The sequence below is a fragment of the Nicotiana sylvestris genome, chromosome 4 (genome assembly GCF_000393655.2).
Source record: "Nicotiana sylvestris chromosome 4, ASM39365v2, whole genome shotgun sequence".
Lineage (NCBI taxonomy): Eukaryota > Viridiplantae > Streptophyta > Magnoliopsida > Solanales > Solanaceae > Nicotiana > Nicotiana sylvestris.
In genome coordinates this window covers 55,819,297-55,830,510 of record NC_091060.1, presented here as the reverse complement: position 1 = coordinate 55,830,510, position 11,214 = coordinate 55,819,297, and positions in this window count along the sequence as shown.

The window sequence follows — 11,214 nt, the reverse complement described above, 5'->3', positions numbered from 1 at the left end:
TTTAATCAGTATTAGGGTTTTAAACCCTAAACTGAATTTTTCCATTCAGTCAGCATTAGGGTTTTAAACCCTAAACTGAATTTTTCCTTTAGTCAGCATTAGGGTTTTAAACCCTAATCTGAACTTTTCCATTCAGTCAGCATTAGGGTTTTAAACCCTAAACTGAACTTTTTCATTCAGTCAGCATTAGGGTTTTAAACCTTAAACTGAACTTTTTCATTCAGTCAGCATTAGGGTTTTAAACCCTAAACTGAACTTTTTCCGTTTAGTCAGCATTAGGGTTTTAAACCCTAAACTGAACTTTTTCCTTTAATCAGAATAAGGGTTTTAAACCCTAAACTGAACTTTTTCCCTTTAGTCAGCATTAGGGTTTTAAACCCTAAACTGAATTTTTCCATTCAGTCAGCATTAGTGTTTTAAACCCTAAACTGAATTTTTCCTTTAATCAGTATTAGGGTTTTAAACCCTAAACTGAATTTTTCCATACAGTCAGCATTAGGGTTTTAAACAATAAACTGAATTTTTCCTTTAGTCAGCATTGGGGTTTTAAACCCTAAACTGAATTTTTCCATTCAGTCAGCATTAGGGTTTTAAACCCTAAACTGAACTTTTCCATTCAGTCAGCATTAGGGTTTTAAACCCTAAACTGAACTTTTTCCATTCAGTTAGCATTAGGGTATTAAACCCTAAACTGAACTTTTCCATTCAGTCAGCATTAGGATTTTAAACCCTGGACTGAACTTTTCCATTCAGTCAGCATTAGGGTTTTAAACCCTGAACTGAACTTTTCCATTCAGTCAGCATTAGGGTTTTAAACCCTAAAGTGAACTTTTTCATTCAGTCAACATTAGGCCTTTAAACCCTAAACTGAACTTTTTCCATTCAGTCAGCATTAGGGTTTTAAACCCTAAACTGAACTTTTTCCTTTAACCAGCATTAGGGTTTTAAACCCTAAACTGAACTTTTCCATTCAGTCAGCATTAGAGTTTTAAACCCTGAACTGAACTTTTCATTCAGTCAGCATTAGGGTTTTAAACCCTAAACTGAATTTTCCTTTAATCAGTATTAGGGTATTAAACCCTAAACTGAATTTTTCCATTCAGTCAGCATTAGGGTTTTAAACCCTAAACTGAATTTTTCCTTTAGTCAGCATTAGGGTTTTAAACCCTAAACTGAATTTTTCCATTCAGTTAGCATTAGGGTTTTAAACCCTAAACTGAACTTTTTCATTCAGTCAGCATTAGGGTTTTAAACCCTAAACTGAACTTTTTCCGTTCAGTCAGCATTAGGGTTTTAAACCCTAAACTGAACTTTTTCCTTTAATCAGCATTAGGGTTTTAAACCTTAAACTGAACTTTTTCCTTTAATCAGCATTAGGGTTTTAAACCCTAAACTGAACTTTTTCCCTTTAGTCAGCATTAGGGTTTTAAACCCTAAACTGAATTTTTCCATTCAGTCAGCATTAGTGTTTTAAACCCTAAACGGAATTTTTCCTTTAATCAGTATTAGGGTTTTAAACCCTAAACTGAATTTTTCCATACAGTCAGCATTAGGGTTTTAAACACTAAACTGAATTTTTCCTTTAGTCAGCATTAGGGTTTTAAACCCTAAACTGAATTTTTCCATTCAGTCAGCATTAGGGTTTTAAACCCTAAACTGAATTTTTCCTTTAGTCAGCATTAGGGTTTTAAACCCTAAACTGAACTTTTCCATTCAGTCAGCATTAGGGTTTTAAACCCTAAACTGAACTTTTTCCATTCAGTTAGCATTAGGGTTTTAAACCCTAAACTGAACTTTTCCATTCAGTCAGCATTAGGGTTTTAAACCCTGAACTGAACTTTTCCATTCAGTCAGCATTAGGGTTTTAAACCCTAAACTGAATTTTCCTTTAATCAGTATTAGGGTTTTAAACCCTAAACTGAATTTTTCCATTCAGTCAGCATTAGGGTTTTAAACCCTAAACTGAATTTTTCCTTTAGTCAGCATTAGGGTTTTAAACCCTAAACTGAACTTTTCCATTCAGTCAGCATTAGGGTTTTAAACCCTAAAGTGAACTTTTTCATTCAGTCAGCATTAGGGTTTTAAACCCTAAAGTGAACTTTTTCATTCAGTCAGCATTAGGGTTTTAAACCCTAAACTGAACTTTTTCCATTCAGTCAGCATTAGGGTTTTAAACCCTAAACTGAATTTTTCCTTTAGTCAGCATTAGGGTTTTAAACTCTAATCTGAATTTTTCCATTCAGTCAGCATTAGGGTTTTAAACCCTAAACTGAATTTTTCCATTCAGTCAGCATTAGGGTTTTAAACCCTAAACTGAACTTTTTCCGTTAAGTCAGCATTAGGGTTTTAAACCCTAAACTGATCTTTTTCCTTTAATCAGCATTAGGGTTTTAAACCCTAAACTGAATTTTTCCATTCAGTCAGCATTAGTGTTTTAAACCCTAAACTGAATTTTTCCTTTAATCAGTATTAGGGTTTTAAACCCTAAACTGAATTTTTCCATACAGTCAGCATTAGGGTTTTAAACACTAAACTGAATTTTTCCTTTAGTCAGCATTAGGGTTTTAAACCCTAAACTGAATTTTTCCATTCAGTCAGCATTAGGGTTTTAAACCCTAAACTGAATTTTTCCTTTAGTCAGCATTAGGGTTTTAAACCCTAAACTGAACTTTTCCATTCAGTCAGCATTAGGGTTTTAAACCCTAAACTGAACTTTTTCCATTCAGTTAGCATTAGGGTTTTAAACCCTGAACTGAACTTTACCATTCAGTCAGCATTAGGGTTTTAAACCCTGAACTGAACTTTTCCATTCAGTCAGCATTAGGGTTTTAAACCCTAAAGTGAACTTTTTCATTCAGTCAGCATTAGGCCTTTAAACCCTAAACTGAACTTTTTCCATTCAGTCAACATTAGGGTTTTAAACCCTAAACTGAACTTTTTCCTTTAACCAGCATTAGGATTTTAAACCCTAAACTGAACTTTTCCATTCAGTCAGCATTAGAGTTTTAAACCCTGAACTGAACTTTTCATTCAGTCAGCATTAGGGTTTTAAACCCTAAACTGAATTTTTCCATTCAGTCAGCATTAGGGTTTTAAACCCTAAACTGAATTTTCCTTTAATCAGTATTAGGGTTTTAAACCCTAAACTGAATTTTTCCATTCAGTCAGCATTAGGGTTTTAAACCCTAAACTGAATTTTTCCTTTAGTCAGCATTAGGGTTTTAAACCCTAAACTGAATTTTTCCATTCAGTCAGCATTAGGGTTTTAAACCCTAAACTGAATTTTTCCTTTAGTCAGCATTAGGGTTTTAAACCCTAAACTGAACTTTTCCATTCAGTCAGCATTAGGGTTTTAAACCCTAAACTGAACTTTTTCCATTCAGTCAGCATTAGGGTTTTAAACCCTAAACTGAATTTTTCCTTTAGTCAGCATTAGGGCTTTAAACTCTAATCTGAATTTTTCCATTCAGTCAGCATTAGGGTTTTAAACCCTAAACTGAATTTTTCCATTCTGTCAGCATTAGTGTTTTAAACCCTAAACTGAATTGTTCCTTTAATCAGTATTAGGGTTTTAAACCCTAAACTGAATTTTTCCATACAGTCAGCATTAGGGTTTTAAACACTAAACTGAATTTTTCCTTTAGTCAGCATTAGGGTTTTAAACCCTAAACTGAATTTTTCCATTCAGTCAGCATTAGGGTTTTAAACCCTAAACTGAATTTTTCCTTTAGTCAGCATTAGGGTTTTAAACCCTAAACTGAACTTTTCCATTCAGTCAGCATTAGGGTTTTAAACCCTAAACTGAACTTTTTCCATTCAGTCAGCATTAGGGTTTTAAACCCTAAACTGAACTCTTTCCTTTAGTCAGCATTAGGGTTTTAAACCCTAAACTGAACTTTTTCCATTCAGTCAGCATTAGGGTTTTAAACCCTAAACTGAACTTTTTCCTTTAATCAGTATTAGGGTTTTAAACCCTAAACTGAATTTTTCCATTCAGTCAGCATTAGGGTTTTAAACCCTAAACTGAATTTTTCCTTTAGTCAGCATTAGGGTTTTAAACCCTAAACTGAATTTTTCCATTCAGTCAGCATTAGGGTTTTAAACCCTAAACTGAATTTTTCCTTTAGTCAGCATTAGGGTTTTAAACCCTAAACTGAACTTTTCCATTCAGTCAGCATTAGGGTTTTAAACCCTAAAGTGAACTTTTTCATTCAGTCAGCATTAGGGTTTTAAACCCTAAAGTGAACTTTTTCATTCAGTCAGCATTAGGGTTTGAAACCCTAAACTAAACTTTTTCCATTCAGTCAGCATTAGGGTTTTAAACCCTAAACTGAACTTTTTCCTTTAATCAGCATTAGGGTTTAAAACCCTAAACTGAACTTTTCCATTTAGTCAGCATTAGGGTTATTAACCCTGAACTGAACTTTTCCATTCAGTCAGCATTAGGGTTTTAAACCCTAAACTGAATTTTTCCATTCAGTCAGCATTAGGGTTTTAAACCCTAAACTGAATTTTTCCTTTAGTCAGCATTAGGGTTTTAAACCCTAAACTGAATTTTTCCTTTAGTCAGCATTAGGGTTTTAAACCCTAAACTGAACTTTTACATTCAGTCAGCATTAGGGTTTTAAACCCTAAACTGAACTTTTCCATTCAGTCAGCATTAGTGTTTTAAACCCTAAACTGAACTTTTTTCGTTCAGTCAGCATTAGGGTTTTAAACCCTAAACTGAACTTTTTCCGTTAATCAGCATTAGGGTTTTAAACCCTAAACTGAACTTTTTCCTTTAATAAGCATTAGGGTTTTAAACCCTAAACTGAACTTTTTCCCTTTAGTCAGCATTAGGGTTTTAAACCCTAAACTGAATTTTTCCATTCAGTCAGCATTAGTGTTTTAAACCCTAAACTGAATTTTTCCTTTAATCAGTATTAGAGTTTGAAACCCTAAACTGAATTTTTCCATACAGTCAGCATTAGGGTTTTAAATACTAAACTGAATTTTTCCTTTAGTCAGCATTAGGGTTTTAAACCCTAAACTGAATTTTTCCATTCAGTCAGCATTAGGGTTTTAAACCCTAAACTGAACTTTTTCCATTCAGTTAGCATTAGGGTTTTAAACCCTAAACTGATCTTTTCCATTCAGTCAGCATTAGGGTTTTAAACCCTGAACTGAACTTTTTTCGTTCAGTCAGAATTAGGGTTTTAAACCCTGAACTGAACTTTTCCATTCAGTCAGCATTAGGGTTTTAAACCCTAAAGTTAACTTTTTCATTCAGTCAGCATTAGGCCTTTAAACCCTAAACTGAACTTTTTCCATTCAGTCAGCATTAAGGTTTTAAACCCTAAACTGAACTTTTTCCTTTAATCAGCATTAGGGTTTTAAACCCTAAACTGAACTTTTCCATTCAGTCAGCATTAGAGTTTTAAACCCTGAACTGAACTTTTCATTCAGTCAGCATTAGAGTTTTAAACCCTAAACTGAATTTTTCCATTCAGTCAGCATTAGGGTTTTAAACCCTAAACTGAATTTTCCTTTAATCAGTATTAGGGTTTTAAACCCTAAACTGAATTTTTCCATTCAGTCAGCATTAGGGTTTTAAACCCTAAACTGAATTTTTCCTTTAGTCAGCATTAGGTTTTTAAACCCTAATCTGAACTTTTCCATTCAGTCAGCATTAGGGTTTTAAACCCTAAACTGAACTTTTTCATTCAGTCAACATTAGGGTTTTAAACCCTAAACTGAACTTTTTCCATTCAGTCAGCATTAGGGTTTTAAACCCTAAACTGAACTTTTTCCGTTTAGTCAGCAATAGGGTTTTAAACCCTAAACTGAACTTTTTCCTTTAATCAGCATTAGGGTTTTAAACCCTAAACTGAACTTTTTCCCTTTAGTCAGCATTAGGGTTTTAAACCGTAAACTGAATTTTTCCATTCAGTCAGCATTAGTGTTTTAAACCCTAAACTGAACTTTTTCCATTCAGTCAGCATTAGGGTATTAAACCCTAAACTGAATTTTTCCTTTAGTCAGCATTAGGGTTTTAAACCCTAAACTGAACTTTTCCATTCAGTCAGCATTAGGGTTTTAAACCCTAAAGTGAACTTTTCCATTCAGTCAACATTAGGGTTTTAAACCCTAAAGTGAACTTTTTCATTCAGTCAGCATTAGGGTTTGAAACCCTAAACTGAACTTTTTCCATTCAGTCAGCATTAGGGTTTTAAACCCTAAACTGAACTTTTTCCTTTAATCAGCATTAGGGTTTAAAACCCTAAACTGAACTTTTCCATTTAGTCAGCATTAGGGTTTTAAACCCTGAACTGAACTTTTCCATTCAGTCAGCATTAGGGTTTTAAACCCTAAACTGAATTTTTCCATACAGTCAGCATTAGGGTTTTAAACCCTAAACTGAATTTTTCCTTTAGTCAGCATTAGGGTTTTAAACCCTAAACTGAATTTTTCCTTTAGTCAGCATTAGGGTTTTAAACCCTAAACTGAACTTTTCCATTCAGTCAGCATTAGGGTTTTAAACCCTAAACTGAACTTTTCCATTCAGTCAGCATTAGGGTTTTAAACCCTAAACTGAACTTTTTCCATTCAGTCAGCATTAGGGTTTTAAACCCTAAACTGAACTTTTTCCGTTAATCAGCATTAGGGTTTTAAACCCTAAACTGAACTTTTTCCTTTAATCAGCATTAGGGTTTTAAACCCTAAACTGAACTTTTTTCCTTTAGTCAGCATTAGGGTTTTAAACCCTAAACTGAATTTTTCCATTCAGTCAGCATTAGTGTTTTAAACCCTAAACTGAATTTTTCCTTTAATCAGTATTAGGGTTTGAAACCCTAAACTGAATTTTTCCATACAGTCAGCATTAGGGTTTTAAATACTAAACTGAATTTTTCCTTTAGTCAGCATTAGGCCTTTAAACCCTAAACTGAACTTTTTCCATTCAGTCAGCATTAGGGTTTTAAACCCTAAACTGAACTTTTTCCTTTAATCAGCATTAGGGTTTTAAACCCTAAACTGAACTTTTCCATTCAGTCAGCATTAGAGTTTTAAACCCTGAACTGAACTTTTCATTCAGTTAGCATTAGGGTTTTAAACCCTAAACTGAATTTTTCCATTCAGTCAGCATTAGGGTTTTAAACCCTAAACTGAATTTTTCCTTTAGTCAGCATTATGGTTTTAAACCCTAAACTGAACTTTTCCATTCAGTCAGCATTAGGGTTTTAAACCCTAAACTGAACTTTTTCCATTCAATTAGCATTAGGGTTTTAAACCCTAAACTGAACTTTTCCATTCAGTCAGCATTAGGGTTTTAAACCCTAAACTGAACTTTTCCATTCAGTCAGCATTAGGGTTTTAAACCCTGAACTGAACTTTTCCATTCAGTCAGCATTAGGGTTTTAAACCCTAAAGTGAACTTTTTCATTCAGTCAGCATTAGGCCTTTAAACCCTAAACTGAACTTTTTCCTTTAATCAGCATTAGGGTTTTAAACCCTAAACTGAACTTTTTCCCTTTAGTCAGCATTAGGGTTTTAAACCCTAAACTGAATTTTTCCATTCAGTCAGCATTAGTGTTTTAAACCCTAAACTGAATTTTTCCTTTAATCAGTATTAGGGTTTGAAACCCTAAACTGAATTTTTCCATACAGTCAGCATTAGGGTTTTAAATACTAAACTGAATTTTTCCTTTAGTCAGCATTAGGGTTTTAAACCCTAAACTGAATTTTTCCATTCAGTCAGCATTAGGGTTTTAAACCCTAAACTGAATTTTTCCATTCAGTCAGCATTAGGGTTTTAAACCCTAAACTGAACTTTTCCATTCAGTCAGCATTAGGGTTTTAAACCCTAAACTGAACTTTTTCCATTCAGTTTCAGCATTAGGGTTTTAAACCCTAAACTGAACTTTTCCATTCAGTCAGCATTAGGGTTTTAAACCCTGAATTGAACTTTTCCATTCAGTCAGCATTAGGGTTTTAAACCCTGAACTGAACTTTTCCATTCAGTCAGCATTAGGGTTTTAAACCCTAAAGTGAACTTTTTCATTCAGTCAGCATTAGGCCTTTAAACCCTAAACTGAACTTTTTCCATTCAGTCAGCATTAGGGTTTTAAACCCTAAACTGAACTTTTTCCTTTAATCAGCATTAGGGTTTTAAACCCTAAACTGAACTTTTCCATTCAGTCAGCATTAGAGTTTTAAACCCTGAACTGAACTTTTCATTCAGTTAGCATTAGGGTTTTAAACCCTAAACTGAATTTTTCCATTCAGTCAGCATTAGGGTTTTAAACCCTAAACTGAATTTTTCCTTTAGTCAGCATTAGGGTTTTAAACCCTAAACTGAACTTTTCCATTCAGTCAGCATTAGGGTTTTAAACCCTAAACTGAACTTTTTCCATTCAATTAGCATTAGGGTTTTAAACCCTAAACTGAACTTTTCCATTCAGTCAGCATTAGGGTTTTAAACCCTGAACTGAACTTTTCCATTCAGTCAGCATTAGGGTTTTAAACCCTGAACTGAACTTTTCCATTCAGTCAGCATTAGGGTTTTAAACCCTAAAGTGAACTTTTTCATTCAGTCAGCATTAGGCCTTTAAACCCTAAACTGAACTTTTTCCATTCAGTCAGCATTAGGGTTTTAAACCCTAAACTGAACTTTTTCCTTTAATCAGCATTAGGGTTTTAAACCCTAAACTGAACTTTTCCATTCAGTCAGCATTAGAGTTTTAAACCCTGAACTAAACTTTTCATTCAGTCAGCATTAGAGTTTTAAACCCTAAATTGAATTTTTCCATTCAGTCAGCATTAGGGTTTTAAACTCTAAACTGAATTTTCCTTTAATCAGTATTAGGGTTTTAAACCCTAAACTGAATTTTTCCATTCAGTCAGCATTAGGGTTTTAAACCCTAAACTGAATTTTTCCTTTAGTCAGCATTAGGGTTTTAAACCCTAATCTGAACTTTTCCATTCAGTCAGCATTAGGGTTTTAAACCCTAAACTGAACTTTTTCATTCAGTCAGCATTAGGGTTTTAAACCCTAAACTGAACTTTTTCCATTCAGTCAGCATTAGGGTTTTAAACCCTAAACTGAACTTTTTCCGTTTAGTCAGCATTAGGGTTTTAAACCCTAAACTGAACTTTTTCCTTTAATCAGAATAAGGGTTTTAAACCCTAAACTGAACTTTTTCCCTTTAGTCAGCATTAGGGTTTTAAACCCTAAACTGAATTTTTCCATTCAGTCAGCATTATTGTTTTAAACCCTAAACTGAATTTTTCCTTTAATCAGTATTAGGGTTTTAAACCCTAAACTGAATTTTTCCATACAGTCAGCATTAGGGTTTTAAACAATAAACTGAATTTTTCCTTTAGTCAGCATTGGGGTTTTAAACCCTAAACTGAATTTTTCCATTCAGTCAGCATTAGGGTTTTAAACCCTAAACTGAACTTTTCCATTCAGTCAGCATTAGGGTTTTCAACCCTAAACTGAACTTTTTCCATTCAGTTAGCATTAGGGTTTTAAACCCTAAACTGAACTTTTCCATTCAGTCAGCATTAGGGTTTTAAACCCTGGACTGAACTTTTCCATTCAGTCAGCATTAGGGTTTTAAACCCTAAAGTGAACTTTTCCATTCAGTCAGCATTAGAGTTTTAAACCCTAAAGTGAACTTTTTCATTCAGTCAGCATTAGGCCTTTAAACCCTAAACTAAACTTTTTCCATTCAGTCAGCATTAGGGTTTTAAACCCTAAACTAAACTTTTTCCTTTAATCAGCATTATTGTTTTAAACCCTAAACTGAATTTTTCCTTTAATCAGTATTAGGGTTTTAAACCCTAAACTGAATTTTTCCATACAGTCAGCATTAGGGTTTTAAACAATAAACTGAATTTTTCCTTTAGTCAGCATTGGGGTTTTAAACCCTAAACTGAATTTTTCCATTCAGTCAGCATTAGGGTTTTAAACCCTAAACTGAACTTTTTCCTTTAATCAGTATTAGGGTTTTAAACCCTAAACTGAATTTTTCCATACAGTCAGCATTAGGGTTTTAAACACTAAACTGAATTTTTCCTTTAGTCAGCATTAGGGTTTTAAACCCTAAACTGAATTTTTCCATTCAGTCAGCATTAGGGTTTTAAACCCTAAACTGAATTTTTCCTTTAGTCAGCATTAGGGTTTTAAACCCTAAACTGAACTTTTCCATTCAGTCAGCATTAGGGTTTTAAACCCTAAAGTGAACTTTTTCATTCAGTCAGCATTAGGGTTTTAAACCCTAAAGTGAACTTTTTCATTCAGTCAGCATTAGGGTTTGAAACCCTAAACTAAACTTTTTCCATTCAGTCAGCATTAGGGTTTTAAACCCTAAACTGAACTTTTTCCTTTAATCAGCATTAGGGTTTAAAACCCTAAACTGAACTTTTCCATTTAGTCAGCATTAGGGTTATTAACCCTGAACTGAACTTTTCCATTCAGTCAGCATTAGGGTTTTAAACCCTAAACTGAATTTTTCCATTCAGTCAGCATTAGGGTTTTAAACCCTAAACTGAATTTTTCCTTTAGTCAGCATTAGGGTTTTAAACCCTAAACTGAATTTTTCCTTTAGTCAGCATTAGGGTTTTAAACCCTAAACTGAACTTTTACATTCAGTCAGCATTAGGGTTTTAAACCCTAAACTGAACTTTTCCATTCAGTCAGCATTAGTGTTTTAAACCCTAAACTGAACTTTTTTCGTTCAGTCAGCATTAGGGTTTTAAACCCTAAACTGAACTTTTTCCGTTAATCAGCATTAGGGTTTTAAACCCTAAACTGAACTTTTTCCTTTAATAAGCATTAGGGTTTTAAACCCTAAACTGAACTTTTTCCCTTTAGTCAGCATTAGGGTTTTAAACCCTAAACTGAATTTTTCCATTCAGTCAGCATTAGTGTTTTAAACCCTAAACTGAATTTTTCCTTTAATCAGTATTAGAGTTTGAAACCCTAAACTGAATTTTTCCATACAGTCAGCATTAGGGTTTTAAATACTAAACTGAATTTTTCCTTTAGTCAGCATTAGGGTTTTAAACCCTAAACTGAATTTTTCCATTCAGTCAGCATTAGGGTTTTAAACCCTAAACTGAACTTTTTCCATTCAGTTAGCATTAGGGTTTTAAACCCTAAACTGATCTTTTCCATTCAGTCAGCATTAGGGTTTTAAACCCTGAACTGAACTTTTTTCGTTCAGTCAG